Consider the following 13668-nt stretch of genomic DNA (forward strand, 5'->3'; position numbering starts at 1 on the left):
AAATATTGTAGTGTGCATATGTCATTTTTTTAAATTAAAAATAGAATTACATTATGATCCAGCAATTCCACTTCTGGGTATATACCCCAAAGAACTGAAAGCAGGGTCTTAAAGAGGTATTTGTACACCTATGTTTGTGTGCAGCATGATTCATAATAGCTAAGACGTGGAAGCAACCCAAGTGTCCACTAGTGGAGGAATGGATATACAAAATGTATATAAATGCACACAATGGGGAGCACGGGCCTGGGGCCCTGGGCTCATAGACCATGGGCTCTGTGTCAAACCACCAGTTTGCAGTTGGCTGCACCAAGGAGCCAGAGAAGGCACCCAAGGAGCCACAGGTACTGCACAGCGCTGGTTTCTGTAAATGGTTCAATGTGTGCTTGGCATTTGGCTTCCTCTCCGTGACCCACCCGTACAGGGGTCGCAATCAGCCCCGCAGTGGATGTCTCTCTGCACCAGAGTAAGCTGCACCTGGAGGGATTCTGGAGCTTGAAGGAGGGTGAGGCTGTGGAGTTCACCTTTAAGGAGTCAGCCGAGGGCCTGGCCTCTATCCGAGTCACCAGCCCTGGTGTGGTGTTCTGTGTTGGGAGCGAAAGGCAACCCAAAGAAAAGAATATGCAGAAACACAGATCAAAGGGAGAGATGTGCTACAATTGTGGAGGTCTAGACCATCATGCCAAGGAATGCAACCTGTCACCCCAGTCCAAGAAGCGCCACTTCTGCTACAGCACCAATCATATGGTAGCCTCATGTCTGCTGAAGGCCCAGCAAGCTCCCAGCTCCCAGAGAAAGCAAGCCTACTTTTGGGAGGAGGAAGAAGAGATCCATAGCCCTGCCATGTTCCCAGAGGCCCAGAATTGAGCCACAGTAGGTAGCAGCTATCCTTTTGTGATCAGAAAGTTTTGAGAAGCAAGCATCAATTGGCAGAGTGGAGAAAGTGGGGACAGGGCGGGTAGGGGGCAGCTGGCACTGCCATATATCTCAGGCTAGGGTGCAGAGCATCACCCTCTCTTCTCTCTTGGTGGGAGGAAGGAGTGAAGCAAAGGAACTCCAGTCACGCTCTCTCCAAATGCACGTGAGGGCTTTGGGGGTTAACCCTCCCTGCATGCTTTATCTGTGTCTGCACCCCCAGAATCTCCAGCTTTTGAAAGTGGCCTGGAGAGAAAATTTGTTTTACTCTTAAAGAAGGAGGTGGAATAATATTTCCCATGCCAGAGTGAAAAGATTAAGCATGATACCAGATTGATGAACCCAACCTACAAGTCACTGCATTCTGTGGGAGGAAATGTGTCAGCAGGAAGGCAGGGTTTTCCAAATCTTGTCTCCTCATAACCCCCTCTTGGGATGGAGTGCTGAGAACTGTCCCAAGCAGTGGGTTGTGATGACAGGAGAAAGGGATGGTCTGAAGAAACAGCTGCAGTCCTGGTGCTTCTAAGCTCACTCCCACCCCATTCTGGACCAATACAATTTTATGTATTTGCTCCCCTTGATGACTATGCCTTGGGTCCTTCTTTCTCCAGGATTCCAACTGCACTGGCTCTGTGGGAATGACGTATCTTGTGCATTTTAACTATTTTTTCATGATATATAAATATTCTGGTTTTGCATTTTTGTATATTTTAATCTTAGACCCTCATACCTGCACTGTGTTCTCAGGTACATGAGCAATCTCAGGGGTGAGTTGGCAGCAGCTCTGGGTCTGCACGATAGGAATACTTTTTGTTGCTCTATCATCAGAGAGAACAACTATTTCCAGTGTATAGCCTATTGAACTACCTCATTTTTGCCAGTTTGAGCTGGCTTTTATGCCAGATTCCCTTGTAGCTCAGCTGGTAAAGAATTCGCCTGCAGTGAGGGAGACCTGGGTTCGATCACTGGGTTGGGAAGATCCTCTGGAAAAGGGAACGGCTACCCACTCCAGTATTCTGGCCTAGATAATTCCATGGACTGCTGTGGTTTCCTCTTGAAACCCCTCCATTTTCAATGTTTCATAAGAGACTAGGTTTTTACTGGGTTGCCGCATGACTTGGTCTTCTACTGAAATTGGTTTGAATAGGGAGAGGTGGTGCAGAGAGGTTAGGAAAGGCTGGGCCAGGTAAAAGCAGAGAGGGAAGCCAAGATTAGGCAAAGGTCCTCTGTACATGAGACAAAGGATTCTGTTCTAGACCTCTAATCCCAGGGCACAGGACTCACTTTACATATCAGATCCATCCTTCACTGGATTGGGTTAAACCTACCAGGCACAGCAGGGTGTACTGTATGTGTGTGTTTTTATAAAAAACGTGAATTGGTGAGGATAGGTTTTAAGAGCAAAGCCTCTGTACCCATTTTGAGCTGCCCAGGGATGGATACATGAAGCAAGGACAAGATCCTTAACTTAAAGAATTCTGGGTGTTTCCTGCTTGGCTTCCAGGGAGACCATCAGCTATGGCTCCTTTGTGGTTCCCAGAGCCAGGGTCCTGCCCTGCTGTAGAAGTGATTAGTATCATGGTAGCTAAAGGAAAAAAGGGAGTTTCATTTACATGCTGTGAGATCACTACAAACCTGCCTCATCGTGTTGTAATGGGGCAAATGCAATAGCACACATTGGGTGATGTGGGTCTGAGCCTGAGTTCTTGTCTCCCCCAACTGCTACTCCCCCTCTAGTTATAACATTTGTCTGGGCTTTGTAGGACCTCACAAGTAGCTGATTTGGTGATTGGTGGGTTGTTTAGTTTGTGTAAATATAATGTGTTGGTCTTCTCCATGTTTTTTTGGGATTTTATTGCTTACAAACTTCTTTTCATTTTGAGAAAAATAGCCAAAGCATCTTTGACAAAAGGGTTTGCACCAGGCAAAAAGATCTGAAACATAATAAGCCTGGGGGCCCTTCTTCTTGAAGTGGAGCATCTTGAACCACACTTTCTTTTGTTTTCCCCTTCCCCTATTTCCTATTTCGAACAAGATCGTCTGTCCTAAAAACTAGATTCCTACCCACTCTTATTTCCACCTTTGTGCCCCCTAAAATAGCCCATACACCTGTATGTTTAATTTGTGGGGTGCCTGTGATTAAATAATCTGTGCAAAAATCCTGAAGAAGCTAGGAACTCTCCATCCCTTGTTCCCAGTCTCCTGAGTCATGACCATTCCTTGATGTTTCATGCTAAACAGACTGCTGTGATTTTGGAGCCCCCAAAAATAGTCAGCCACTGTTTCCACTGTTTCCCCATCTATTTGCCATGAAGTGATGGGACCGGATGCCATGATCTTTGTTTTCTGCATGTTGAGCTTTAAGCCAACTTTTTCACTCTCCTCTTTCACTTTCATCAAGAGGCTCTTTAGTTCTTCTTCACTTTCTGCCATAAGGGTGGTGTCATCTGCATATGAGGTTATTGATATTTCTCCCAGCAATCTTGATTCCAGCTTGTGCTTTGTCCAGCCCAGCGTTTCTCATGATGTACTCTGCATATAAGTTAAATAAGCAGAGTGACAATATACAGCTTTGACATACTCCTTTTCCTATTTGGAACCAGTCTGCTGTTCCATGTCCAGTTCTGACTGTTGCTTCCTGACCTGCATACAGGTTTCTCAAGAGGCAGTTCAGGTGGTCTGGTATTCCCCTCTCTTTCAGAATTTTCCACAGTTTATTGTGATCCACACAGTCAAAGGCTTTGGCATAATCAATAAAGCAGAAATAGATGTTTTTCTGGAACTCTCTTGCTTTTTCGATGATCCAGCAGATGTTGGCAATTTGATCTCTGGTTCCTCTGCCTTTTCTAAAACCAGCTTGAACATCTATCTGGAAGTTCACGGTTCACGTATCACTGAAGCCTGGCTTGGAGAATTTTGAGCATTACTTTACTAGCGTGTGAGATGAGTGCAATTGTGTGGTAGTTTGAGCATTCTTTGGCATTGCCTTTCTTTGGGATTAGAATGAAAACTGACCTTTTCCAGTCCTGTGGCCACTGCTGAGTTTTCCAAACTTGCTGACATACTGAGTGCAGCACTTTCACATCATCATCTTTCAGGATTTGAAATAGCTCAACTGGAATTCCATCACCTCCAGTAGCTTTGTTCGTAGTGATGCTTCCTAAGGCCCACTTGACTTCACATTCTAGGATGTCTGGCTCTAGGTGTGATCACACCATCATGATTAACTGGGTCGTGAAGATCTTTTTTGTACAGTTCTTCTGTGTATTCTTGCCACCTCTTCTTAATATCTTCTGCTGCTGTCAGGTCCATACCATTTCTGTCCTTTATTGAGCCCATCTTTGCATGAAATGTTCCCTTGGTATCTCTAACTTTCTTGAAGAGATCTCTAGTCTTTCCTATTCTATTGTTTTCCTCTATTTCTTTGCATTAATCACTGAGGAAAGCTTTCTTATCTCTCCTTGCTTTTCTTTGGAACTCTGCATTCAAATGGATATATCTTTCCTTTTCTCCTTTGCTTTTCACTTCTCTTCTTTTCACAGCTATTTGTAAGCCCTCCTCAGACAGTCATTTTGCTTTTCTGCATTTCTTTTTCTTAGGGATGGTCTTGATCACTGTCTCCTGTGCAATGTCACGGATCTCTGTCCATAGTTCATCAGGTACTCTATCAGATCTAGTCCCTTAAATCTATTTCTCACTTCCACTGTATAATCATAAGGGATTTGACTTAGATCACACCTGAATGGTTTAGTGGGTTTCCCCACTTTCTTCAATTTAAGTCTCAATTTGGCAATAAGGAGTTCATGATCTGAGCCACAGTCAGCTCCCGGTCTTGTTTTTGCTGACTATATAGAGCTTCTCCATATTTGGCTGCAAAGAATATAATCAATCTGATTTCGGTGTTGACCATCTGGTGATGTCCACGTGTACAGTCTCCTCTTGTGTTGTTGGAAGAGGGTGTTGCTATGACCAGTGCGTTCTCTTGGCAAAACTCTATTAGCCTTTGCCCTGCTTCATTCTGTACTCCAAGGTCAAATTTGCCTGTTACTCCAGGTGTTTCTTGACTTCCTACTTTTGCATTCCAGTCCCCTATTATGAAAAGGACATCTTTTTTGGGTGTTAGTTCTAAAAGGTCTTGTAGGTCTTCATAGAACCGTTCAAGTTCAGCTTCTTCAGCATTACTGGTCGGGGCATAGACTTGGATTACTGTGATATTGAATGGTTTGCCTTGGAAACAAACAGAGATCATTCTGTCATTTTTGAGATTGCATCCAAGTACTGCATTTCGGACTCTTCCGTTGACTATGATGGCTACTCCATTTCTTCTAAGGGATTCCTGCCCACAGTAGTAGATATAATGGTCATCTGAGTTAAATTCACCCATTCCAGTCCATCTTAGTTCGCTGATTCCTAGAAGGTCGATGTTCACTCTTGCCATCTCCTGTTTGACCACTTCCAATTTGCCTTGATTCATGGACCTAACATTCCAGGTTCCTATGCAATATTGCTCTTTACAGCATCGGACCTTGCTTCTATCACCAGTCACATCCACAACTGGGAAAATTCATACCACAAAGCAAAGAAGTAATTACCGTAAAATTCACCACAGTAGTAACCTTCATGGGAAGTAAGAAGCTGTGATTAGGAAGGAGGACATGTGGATAATTCAAGGGTACTGATAATGTCCTATTTCTTGAACTGAGCATTGATTACTATGATTTCTTAGATTGAGCATTTATTTATGCTTTGTTTTGAAATAATTTTGTTTGTATTTTTCCCTATATTTCTTCTGTAAGGAGAAAGACTTACCGAAAAATTACAAAAATAGTACAAATATTCTTCACCAAGCTTCTCTTATTGTTAATATCTTGCATGAGTGCATGCATGCTAAGTCACTTCAATTGTGTCTGACTCTTTGTGATTTCCCTGTGTGTGTTAGTTGCTCAATTGTGTTTGGTTCTTTGTGACTGTATGGACTGTAGCCCGCCAGGCTCCTCTGTCCATGGGATTCTCCAAGCAAGAATACTGGAGTGGGCTGTCATTTCCTTCTCCAGGGGGCCCTTCACAACCCAGGCATCCGACACACATCTCCAGAATTGGCAGGCAGGTTCTTTAAGAGTGTGCCACCTGGAAAGCCCAATATCTTGTATAATCACAGTAAAATTACCAAAATGAATTAACATTGATATGATAACATGAGCTAAACTACAGATTTTATTTGACTTTTACCACTTTGTCCTTTTTTTTCTGTTCCAGGATCCAATCCAGAATCCCACATTGTATTTATTAATAATTGTCCAGTTTCCTTAGTCTACTTTACTATGTGAAAGTCTTTCAGAACCTTGGCACTCTTTTTTCGGGGTGGTGGTGAACATTTTTTAAAATTCATTAATTAGAAACTTCACTAGCTGTCTAGTGGTTAAGACTCACCTTTTTCAAAAAAAAAACCCAAAACCTCTGCCCTCCCACTGCAGGTTGGCACAGTTTCAATCTCTGGTTGGAACTAAGATCCCACATGCTCTGTGGCATGCTAAAAATATTTTTAAAATTATTAAAAAAAATTTTTTTTGAAGTATAGTTGATTTACAATGTTTTGTTAGTTTCTGGTGTACAGCAAAGTGGTCAGTTTCATATATGTATATTTTTTAATATTATTTTCCATTATGGTTTAATACAGGATATTGAATATAGTTCCCTGTGCTATACAGGGACCTTGTTGTTTATCCATTTTAGATATAATTGTTTGCATCTGCTAATCCCAAACTCCTAATCTATTCCTCCCTCATCCTGCCTCCTCCTTGACAACCGTACATCAATTTGAGCCTTGGCACTTTTGAAGAGTATTGGTCAAACATTTTGTACAACGTCTCTCAATTTGGTGGTCTGTCTGATATTTCTCATGCTTAGACAGAGGTTATGCATTTTGACATGTGTGCCTTCTCAGCACATCATATCAGGGGTACACAATGTCAATGTGTCTTATCATTGGCAATGTTAACCTTGATAATTTAGTTAAAAGGAGGTGGGATATACTATGTTTCCACTTGTAAAGTTATTATTTTGACCTATGTAATTAGTAAATACCTTGAAGGAGATACTTCAAGACTGCACAAGTACCGTTTCCCCTCAATTTTTTACCACTAATTTCACCTTCCATGGTTGGGTGTTGCTCCAACAGTTATGACTCTTGGTGTTTTAATAGTGGTTTTCTATCTCTTGGTGTGTTCATTGCAGTTCTTCTGTAAGGAGAGCTGCTCTTTCTCCATTTTTATGTTAACTTTTATGCACTTAACTGTAATACATATTTCAAGTGCACCTGGGACATTTACAAAAATTAAGTATATTCTGGGAAACACTTGAATTTCAATGAATTACAGAATTGCTCTGTCCAGATTCCCTTTATGGGGCCACACACCCATTTCCAGCTGCTGTGGGGTTGATGGCTAACAGCTCACAGTCCTTCACCAAAGAACCTCCTTCAGTCAGCAGGGAGGCTACCTCACTGGAGAACCTCGAGCAGCCCGCAGTGACTGACTGACATGGGCTTACAAAAGGCCAACCCCTGCCTCAAAAGTGCGATCAGTTTTGAGATGTAACCCACACTTCAGAGCTCCTTGGGATCAGGTGGACATAGACTTAACTGTTAACTCTTAACAAACCCTGCCTAGCTTTCTCCCCTGACCTAATCTGCTTTCCCTCATCCACCTTCCTTCTCCTGAGAGCATTCTCTCAATAAAACCCTTGCAGAAGAGCCTCCATCTCAGGCTCAGGTTCTAGGGAATCTGCCTTGAGATCTTTTCCTGATTTCTAAGATTCCTTCTGAATGACTAGTGAATATGTGGGGAAGGGAGAAGATAGATCCTGGAGGGAAAGGGCCCCCTTTTTTTTCTCCTTTACTCAAGCTAAGGAAGGAAAAGTAAGATGGCAATATAAATTTGGGAGCTAGTCTTAAACTTTGTTGCCGCAATGGCAATCTTGAAAATGACTTCAAGAATCCCTTCAGGCAGTTTTTTTCTGGTCTTCTTATCTGCTACAATCAGAAGCTCAAAAGTTTTGCTATATAGAGCTGAGAGTTACTAGGGAGAAAATGAGACAAGCCTGGAGTTGAAACCTGGAAAGCTAGGCCTTGCAGCCTCCCTCATTAGTTACCTCAAGACTCTTCTCTTCAGCTTGTTTTCCACCTTCTTGGAGTTGCAGGCCTCAAGGGTTTCAGAAGCCTCCTGACCCCTCTTCCAGGTCTCATCCACCCATACACTAGCCCCACGTCTTAGAGATGGAAATTCATATAGTGTTAGAAAGGATGAGAAGATGTTCAGAGAGACAAAAGGGGAGGAGGCGGAGGAAGAAAGTGGATACGTGTATAAAAATAATTAACAAAGATGAAAACCTGCGATCATCAATCAGGTTCATACACACCATCCATAAAAATAAAATTTGCTTTATGTACAAGTTGAAGGATTACACTCTCTGTTCTCCTGGTTTTTGCCCGGAAGTTCCCCTGGAGTTCCTTCAGGAAACTGTTGCCTCCCTTGCTCATTCATAGAACCTGAGACTCCATTCTCCTTTTCATCTGGGTTTCTCCTTTCTTTGGAATCCGATGCTTTGTTCTCCTCCACTGACTTCTGCTTAGTTCGGCAGCACATACACAAGTATTGCCGGAACTCCATCATACTCCAGGGAGATGACTTAGTATTGGAGGTGGTCGTGTTCAATTTACTTTCCAAGACGCCTAAATTCTCCTTTTGCTTTGGTTGGCGGGTCTTTGAGTATGTGTATTGCTTTCGTCTCACCCTAGGAGAGCGCTCTGCCTCATCCTCCTCATCATCCTCGTCATTCTCATCTTTCCCCCTCACCTTATTTCTCCTCATCCGGAAAATGGCAATCTTATTCCGCCTCTGTCTCTTGCCTGGAACAAGGCTGGGATCTTCTTCCTTGAGGAATCCGAGAGGAAGGAATGAAGTGTGCTCTCCACTGACCCATCCCATTACATGTGGGACTTCGAGTCTAGGGGGAGGAAGTGAGGCAGAGAAGGACTGAGATCAGAGGGAAAGATTAAGCCAAGCACCCACCTGCTTGTGAGTACAGAGCGGGAAGCACAGCTTTAGACTGCCCTGCCCAGGGAAGACATGCACTTAAAATGACCAAAGAGAAGTTATAAAAGCAGTATCAGCAAAGGATACACAGGCATATTCTAAACACATCAGATGCGAGCTCATTATTTTAAAAAGGATTCAAATACTTTGGTTAAAGAATCCCTTTAGAAGTCAGGTAATAACCCTCTAATTTATCTGTTCTAGGAATCCAGGTGGTTTCTATTTGGAGGTGATGGATCTGTTTATTATCTTGATTGTGGTGATGGTTTTGCAAGTATATACATTGCCAAAACATCAAGTTGTACACTTTAAATATGTATAGTTTATTGTGTGTCAATTATAGCTCAATAACAAAATTACAGCTAGCATTTAAACCCTCCCCCAAATAAACAAGCAAGTAAGTTCGTGTATCAAGTGTGTTCAACAGCATATAAATGTTGAGAGGATACAATGGAGGACATTCATAAAAATGGAGTAGCTAGCCGGGAGACAGTTCTGTGTGTGAGATCCTGAGTCAGACAAACTGAGTTCAAACTCTAGGATCTTTTAGGCAATCTTGGGAGAGTTACTTAACTTACCTTTGTCTCCATTTCTTCATTTGAAAAATGGGGATAATAATAGTATTGACCGTATAGGGTTCTTAGGAAGTTTAAATGAGAGATAAATTCTCATAAAATGGCATGTTGTAAGTAAGTATTCAATAGATATAAGCTGTGACTACTATTACTGCTGGTATTTTTTCCTGGAAGGAGTCAATTTGAGCCATGTTTAGTAAACATGTGAATTGGAACGATGTAGACAAGACGTGGAAGGTTGCCACAGAACATCAAAGGGGAGGTCAGTGACCTAAGATGCCCATACGGTGGTAGAGCAAGGGGTGGGAGACCCCAGAGGAGGGGTACTCACGCTGGTCAGGTCCTGGCTCCCTTGATAGCCTAGGTCATCAGTGAAGCTGTGGATGGGCATCAAGGATCTATCAGTGGTGTTAAAGGAGGGGCTTTCTACCCCTGGGGATCCCCAAGCTTCTTTAACCTCCTAAGGGGAAGAAGAAGGAGAGGTTAGTTAGAAGTGGAACTGATCACACAAGGCAGAACTTCAGGAGTCACCCTGCCCTTGCACCTGCTGTGTCCCATCCTGCTCTCCTACTTCGAGATTCGAAGACAGAGACATATTATCTCTCTTCTTCATTATCATAAAGTTCTAAGATCACTAACGCATTGAGACTCTGGTGTGTTCCCTCTCTAACCCCACATTCACAATTCTTTAGTCCCTATGTCCTCACAGAAGCGGTTGTCATAGCAACAGAAAGGTGGGGTCCCAGGCTCATAGGTTCAAGGAGGGCTCCTCTGAGGGATGCTGAGAGGGTGCACATGCGTACATGCACACATACATTCCCTTCCTTCTCCTTCACTCTCAGCAAGAAGAGGCTGGATTTGCTCATCTCCCTTCCCCCAGCCCCCACCAGGGCTCTGAGTAAGAAGACTGAGCTTAAGAAGAAACACTGTGGACTTCCCTGGTAGTCTAGTGGGGAAGAATCCACCTGCCAATGCAGGGGACATAGGTTCCATCCCTTGTCTGGGAAGATTCCACATGCCATGGGTCAACTAAGCCTGTGCACCACAACTACCAAGCCCACACTTTAGAGGCCAGGAGCTGAAGCTACGAAGCCCATGCACCTACAGCCTATGCTCCACAACTGGAGAAGCCACCACAAGGAGAAGACTGTGTGCCTCAACTAGAGAGTAGCCCCTGCTCCCTGCAACTAAAGAAAACCCATGCACAGCAACGAAGACCCAAAGAAAATAAAGAAAGAAATAAGAAGAAACACTGACTAAATCCTAAAAAGTGAGACAAAACCCCAAAGGGCACCAAGACATGGAAGATATAGATCCCAGAATCCACCTTGGAATCTGCACATGCTAGAGAGAAATTTGGCATGGAGCAGAAAATAGTCCACGACCCACTTTGGGTGGCCAGGCCTGTCTGAGATCTTCAAGGATCCAAGGACTTAGTAGGAGACCCTTCAATGTCTGTTTCAAGAGCCTGAACTCTGACTGAGCCTTCTCTCCCTTTTCCCCCGCCATCCTCCCAGTCTCTGAAGATAGTAACCAAGGCTCTATCTTTCATGCATTTGTCTTCTCTGTCCACAACTTTCCCTGGGAGAAACTCATTTTGTTGAATTGGCACACATTTATTGATTAAAAGCAATACTGCAAAGTCAGATTGTTGATAAGATCCTAGATATTTTTTTTGTCTTAAAGAGCATTTTGCAAAAATTGAATATGGATTCTAAACCTGAAAATAGTATGTTATCAGTGTCAAACCTTCTGTTTGGGTTAATTGGGTTTATGGAAAAGAATATTCCTGCTCTTGGGAGATACAAACTAACCTACACAGGGATGGAGTGTCATGATATGCAACTGACTCTTGAATGGTTCCCAAAAATGTATATGTGAATGTATAGCATATGTGTATGCACACATATGTTAATTTATATGTAGAGAGAGAAAACAAATGGAGAAAATGTTAGCAGCTGGTAAATCTTAAGTGAAAGGTACGTTGTTGATTAGCCACCAGGTCACGTCTGACTCTTTGTGACCCCATGGACTGTAGCCAGCCAGGCTCCCCTGTCCATGGGATTCTCCAGGCAAGAATACTGGGGTGAGTTGCCATGCCCCCTTCCAGGGCATGGGACTGAATGCCACTATCTTAGTTTTTTGAATGTTGAGTTTCAAGCCAGCTTTTTCACTCTCTTCTTTCACTTTCATCAAGAGGCTCTTCAGTTCCTCTTTGCTTTCTGCCATAAGGGTGGTGTCATCTGCATATCTGAGGTTATTGTTATTTCTCCCAGCAATCTTGATTCCAGTTTGTGCTTCATCCAGCCTGGCATTTTTCATGATATACTCTGCATGTAAGTTAAATAAGCAGGGTGACAATATACAGCCTTGACGTACTCTGTCCCAATTTGGAACCAGTCCGTTGCTCCATGTCTAGTTCTAACTGTTGCTTCTTGACCTGCACACAGATTTCTCAGGAGGCAGGTAAGGTAGTCTGGGATTCCCATCTCTTTAAGAATTTTCCACAGTGAGTCAAGCTGTGTCTTTTTCAGAATGTGGCATCTGCAAACCAACCAACAAGCTGCTCTCTTGTTCATACAGACCATCTTTCAGAGCACAAGAGTGATCTACTTTTATGCTAAAATAGCTCCTCATTCCTAGAGATGAGGGTAGCGGGGAATAAAAGGGTGAAGGAGCTAAGGGGGAAACAGGAATCCTTCATACCGAGCTCTCCTGTTGGCTCTCTTCAGCCCTCTTAAGGAAGTTCTGTTTCCTTCCCTCTTGATGAATTGGGAGCTTGGGAGTAACAGGGTGGCAGGAAGGGGAGCGAAGCATCTACCACAAGTAAGGCATCTTCCCTGGGTTCAGGCAGTCAGTGGAATCAGTCGAGATCTGGGCATTTCCTGGAGACTTGCTAGAAACTGTTCCATGTGCTTCGCTTCAGACTGTACATTTTCCCAGTGATGGGGAGAAGTGTTATTTCAGAAGAAAAGCAAAGAAAAGGTTTGCTGAGAGTCAAAACCCTGGCCTTTTGGATTTCAAAGCCAAAGTTCAGAGAGGTGTCAGTATATAAGAACTGTGCTTCTAATACACTAACCACATGTGACTATTTCACACTTTAGTTGAAATTAGTTAAAATGGAGACTTCCCTGATGGTACGGTGGTTAAGAATCCTCCTTCTAATGGAGGGGACGTGGGTTCGATCCCTGGTTGGGGAACTAAGATCCCACATGCCGCTGGGCAACGTGGCCTGCGCACTCAAACTAGAGAAGCCCTTGCTCTGCAAAAAAGACCCAGTGTAGCCAATAATAATAATGATGATGTGACAATAATAAAATCATCGTTGTAAAAAAAAATTAGTTAAAATGAAATAAAGCTAAAAAATTCAGTTCTCCAGTCTGGATTTCAAGTGTTCCATAGCCACACGTGACTGGTGGCTAACATATTGGACAGTGGAGCTATCATAGAACATTTCCATTTTCACCAGAAGTTCTATTGGACAGTGACTCATTAATAAGAAAGGCATGGCATTCTGTCTGGCTTATTACTATTATTATTATTCTGTCTCTTTTGAGAGACAGGCAGAGATTTTGTCTGTTTTGTCCACTGCTATTGCGCAGAAAAGTGCCTGGCACTCTGGAGAATGATCAGGAAATTTTTGTCGAGGAAATACTACAGGAGTTAGAACCAGTTTTCCATCACTTCTATCCCCTCACCCAACTGATCTCATCTAGAATGAGTTCATCCAGGCTGGGGAGGAAGACAAGAAAGAGGACAGAACAGGACAGAGGGGATCTTAGACATCCGTGGCTAAGTCCCTCAGAAGAGCTCTGAGGCTCTGCTGGCTCTGACTTTACACAACTTGGAATTTGGAGAGGATGGCAAAGAAAAAAGCCAGATAAGCTGGTGAATCCAAGAACAGCAGGAATCTTGCACTTGCTCCCCAAAATGCACATTGTGCCCAGAGAGTGGGTCTGGGATACTCTGAGATTTCTGCTCACCCCAGTTCTCAGCCTGGTGTGTGGTATTGAGGAGTGACTGAGTAGCAAGTGAAGGGCCAGAGAGAGCCCAGCTGAGCTCCGTATGGCTCCAGAGAGGCATGA

The 13668-nt window shown here is 43.3% G+C and overlaps 1 long non-coding RNA gene and 1 pseudogene across 1 annotated transcript; one reads left to right on the forward strand and one right to left on the reverse strand.

The window, feature by feature from the left end:
- The first annotated feature begins 269 nt into the window (after nucleotides 1-269).
- Nucleotides 270-867, forward strand: LOC145507982 (protein lin-28 homolog A pseudogene; annotated as a pseudogene).
- Nucleotides 868-8339: 7472 nt separating this feature from the next.
- Nucleotides 8340-10235, reverse strand: LOC145507602 (uncharacterized). Its single transcript, XR_014054963.1, has 3 exons — nucleotides 10128-10235; nucleotides 9915-10043; nucleotides 8340-8919 (listed from the first exon to the last, which is right to left on the reverse strand). It is a non-coding gene; the product is annotated as an uncharacterized LOC145507602 (long non-coding RNA).
- Nucleotides 10236-13668: the final 3433 nt, after the last annotated feature.

Source organism: Giraffa tippelskirchi, chromosome 5, assembly GCF_054371585.1.
Source record: "Giraffa tippelskirchi isolate mGirTip1 chromosome 5, T2T-mGirTip1v1.2.pri, whole genome shotgun sequence".
Taxonomy (NCBI): domain Eukaryota; kingdom Metazoa; phylum Chordata; class Mammalia; order Artiodactyla; family Giraffidae; genus Giraffa; species Giraffa tippelskirchi.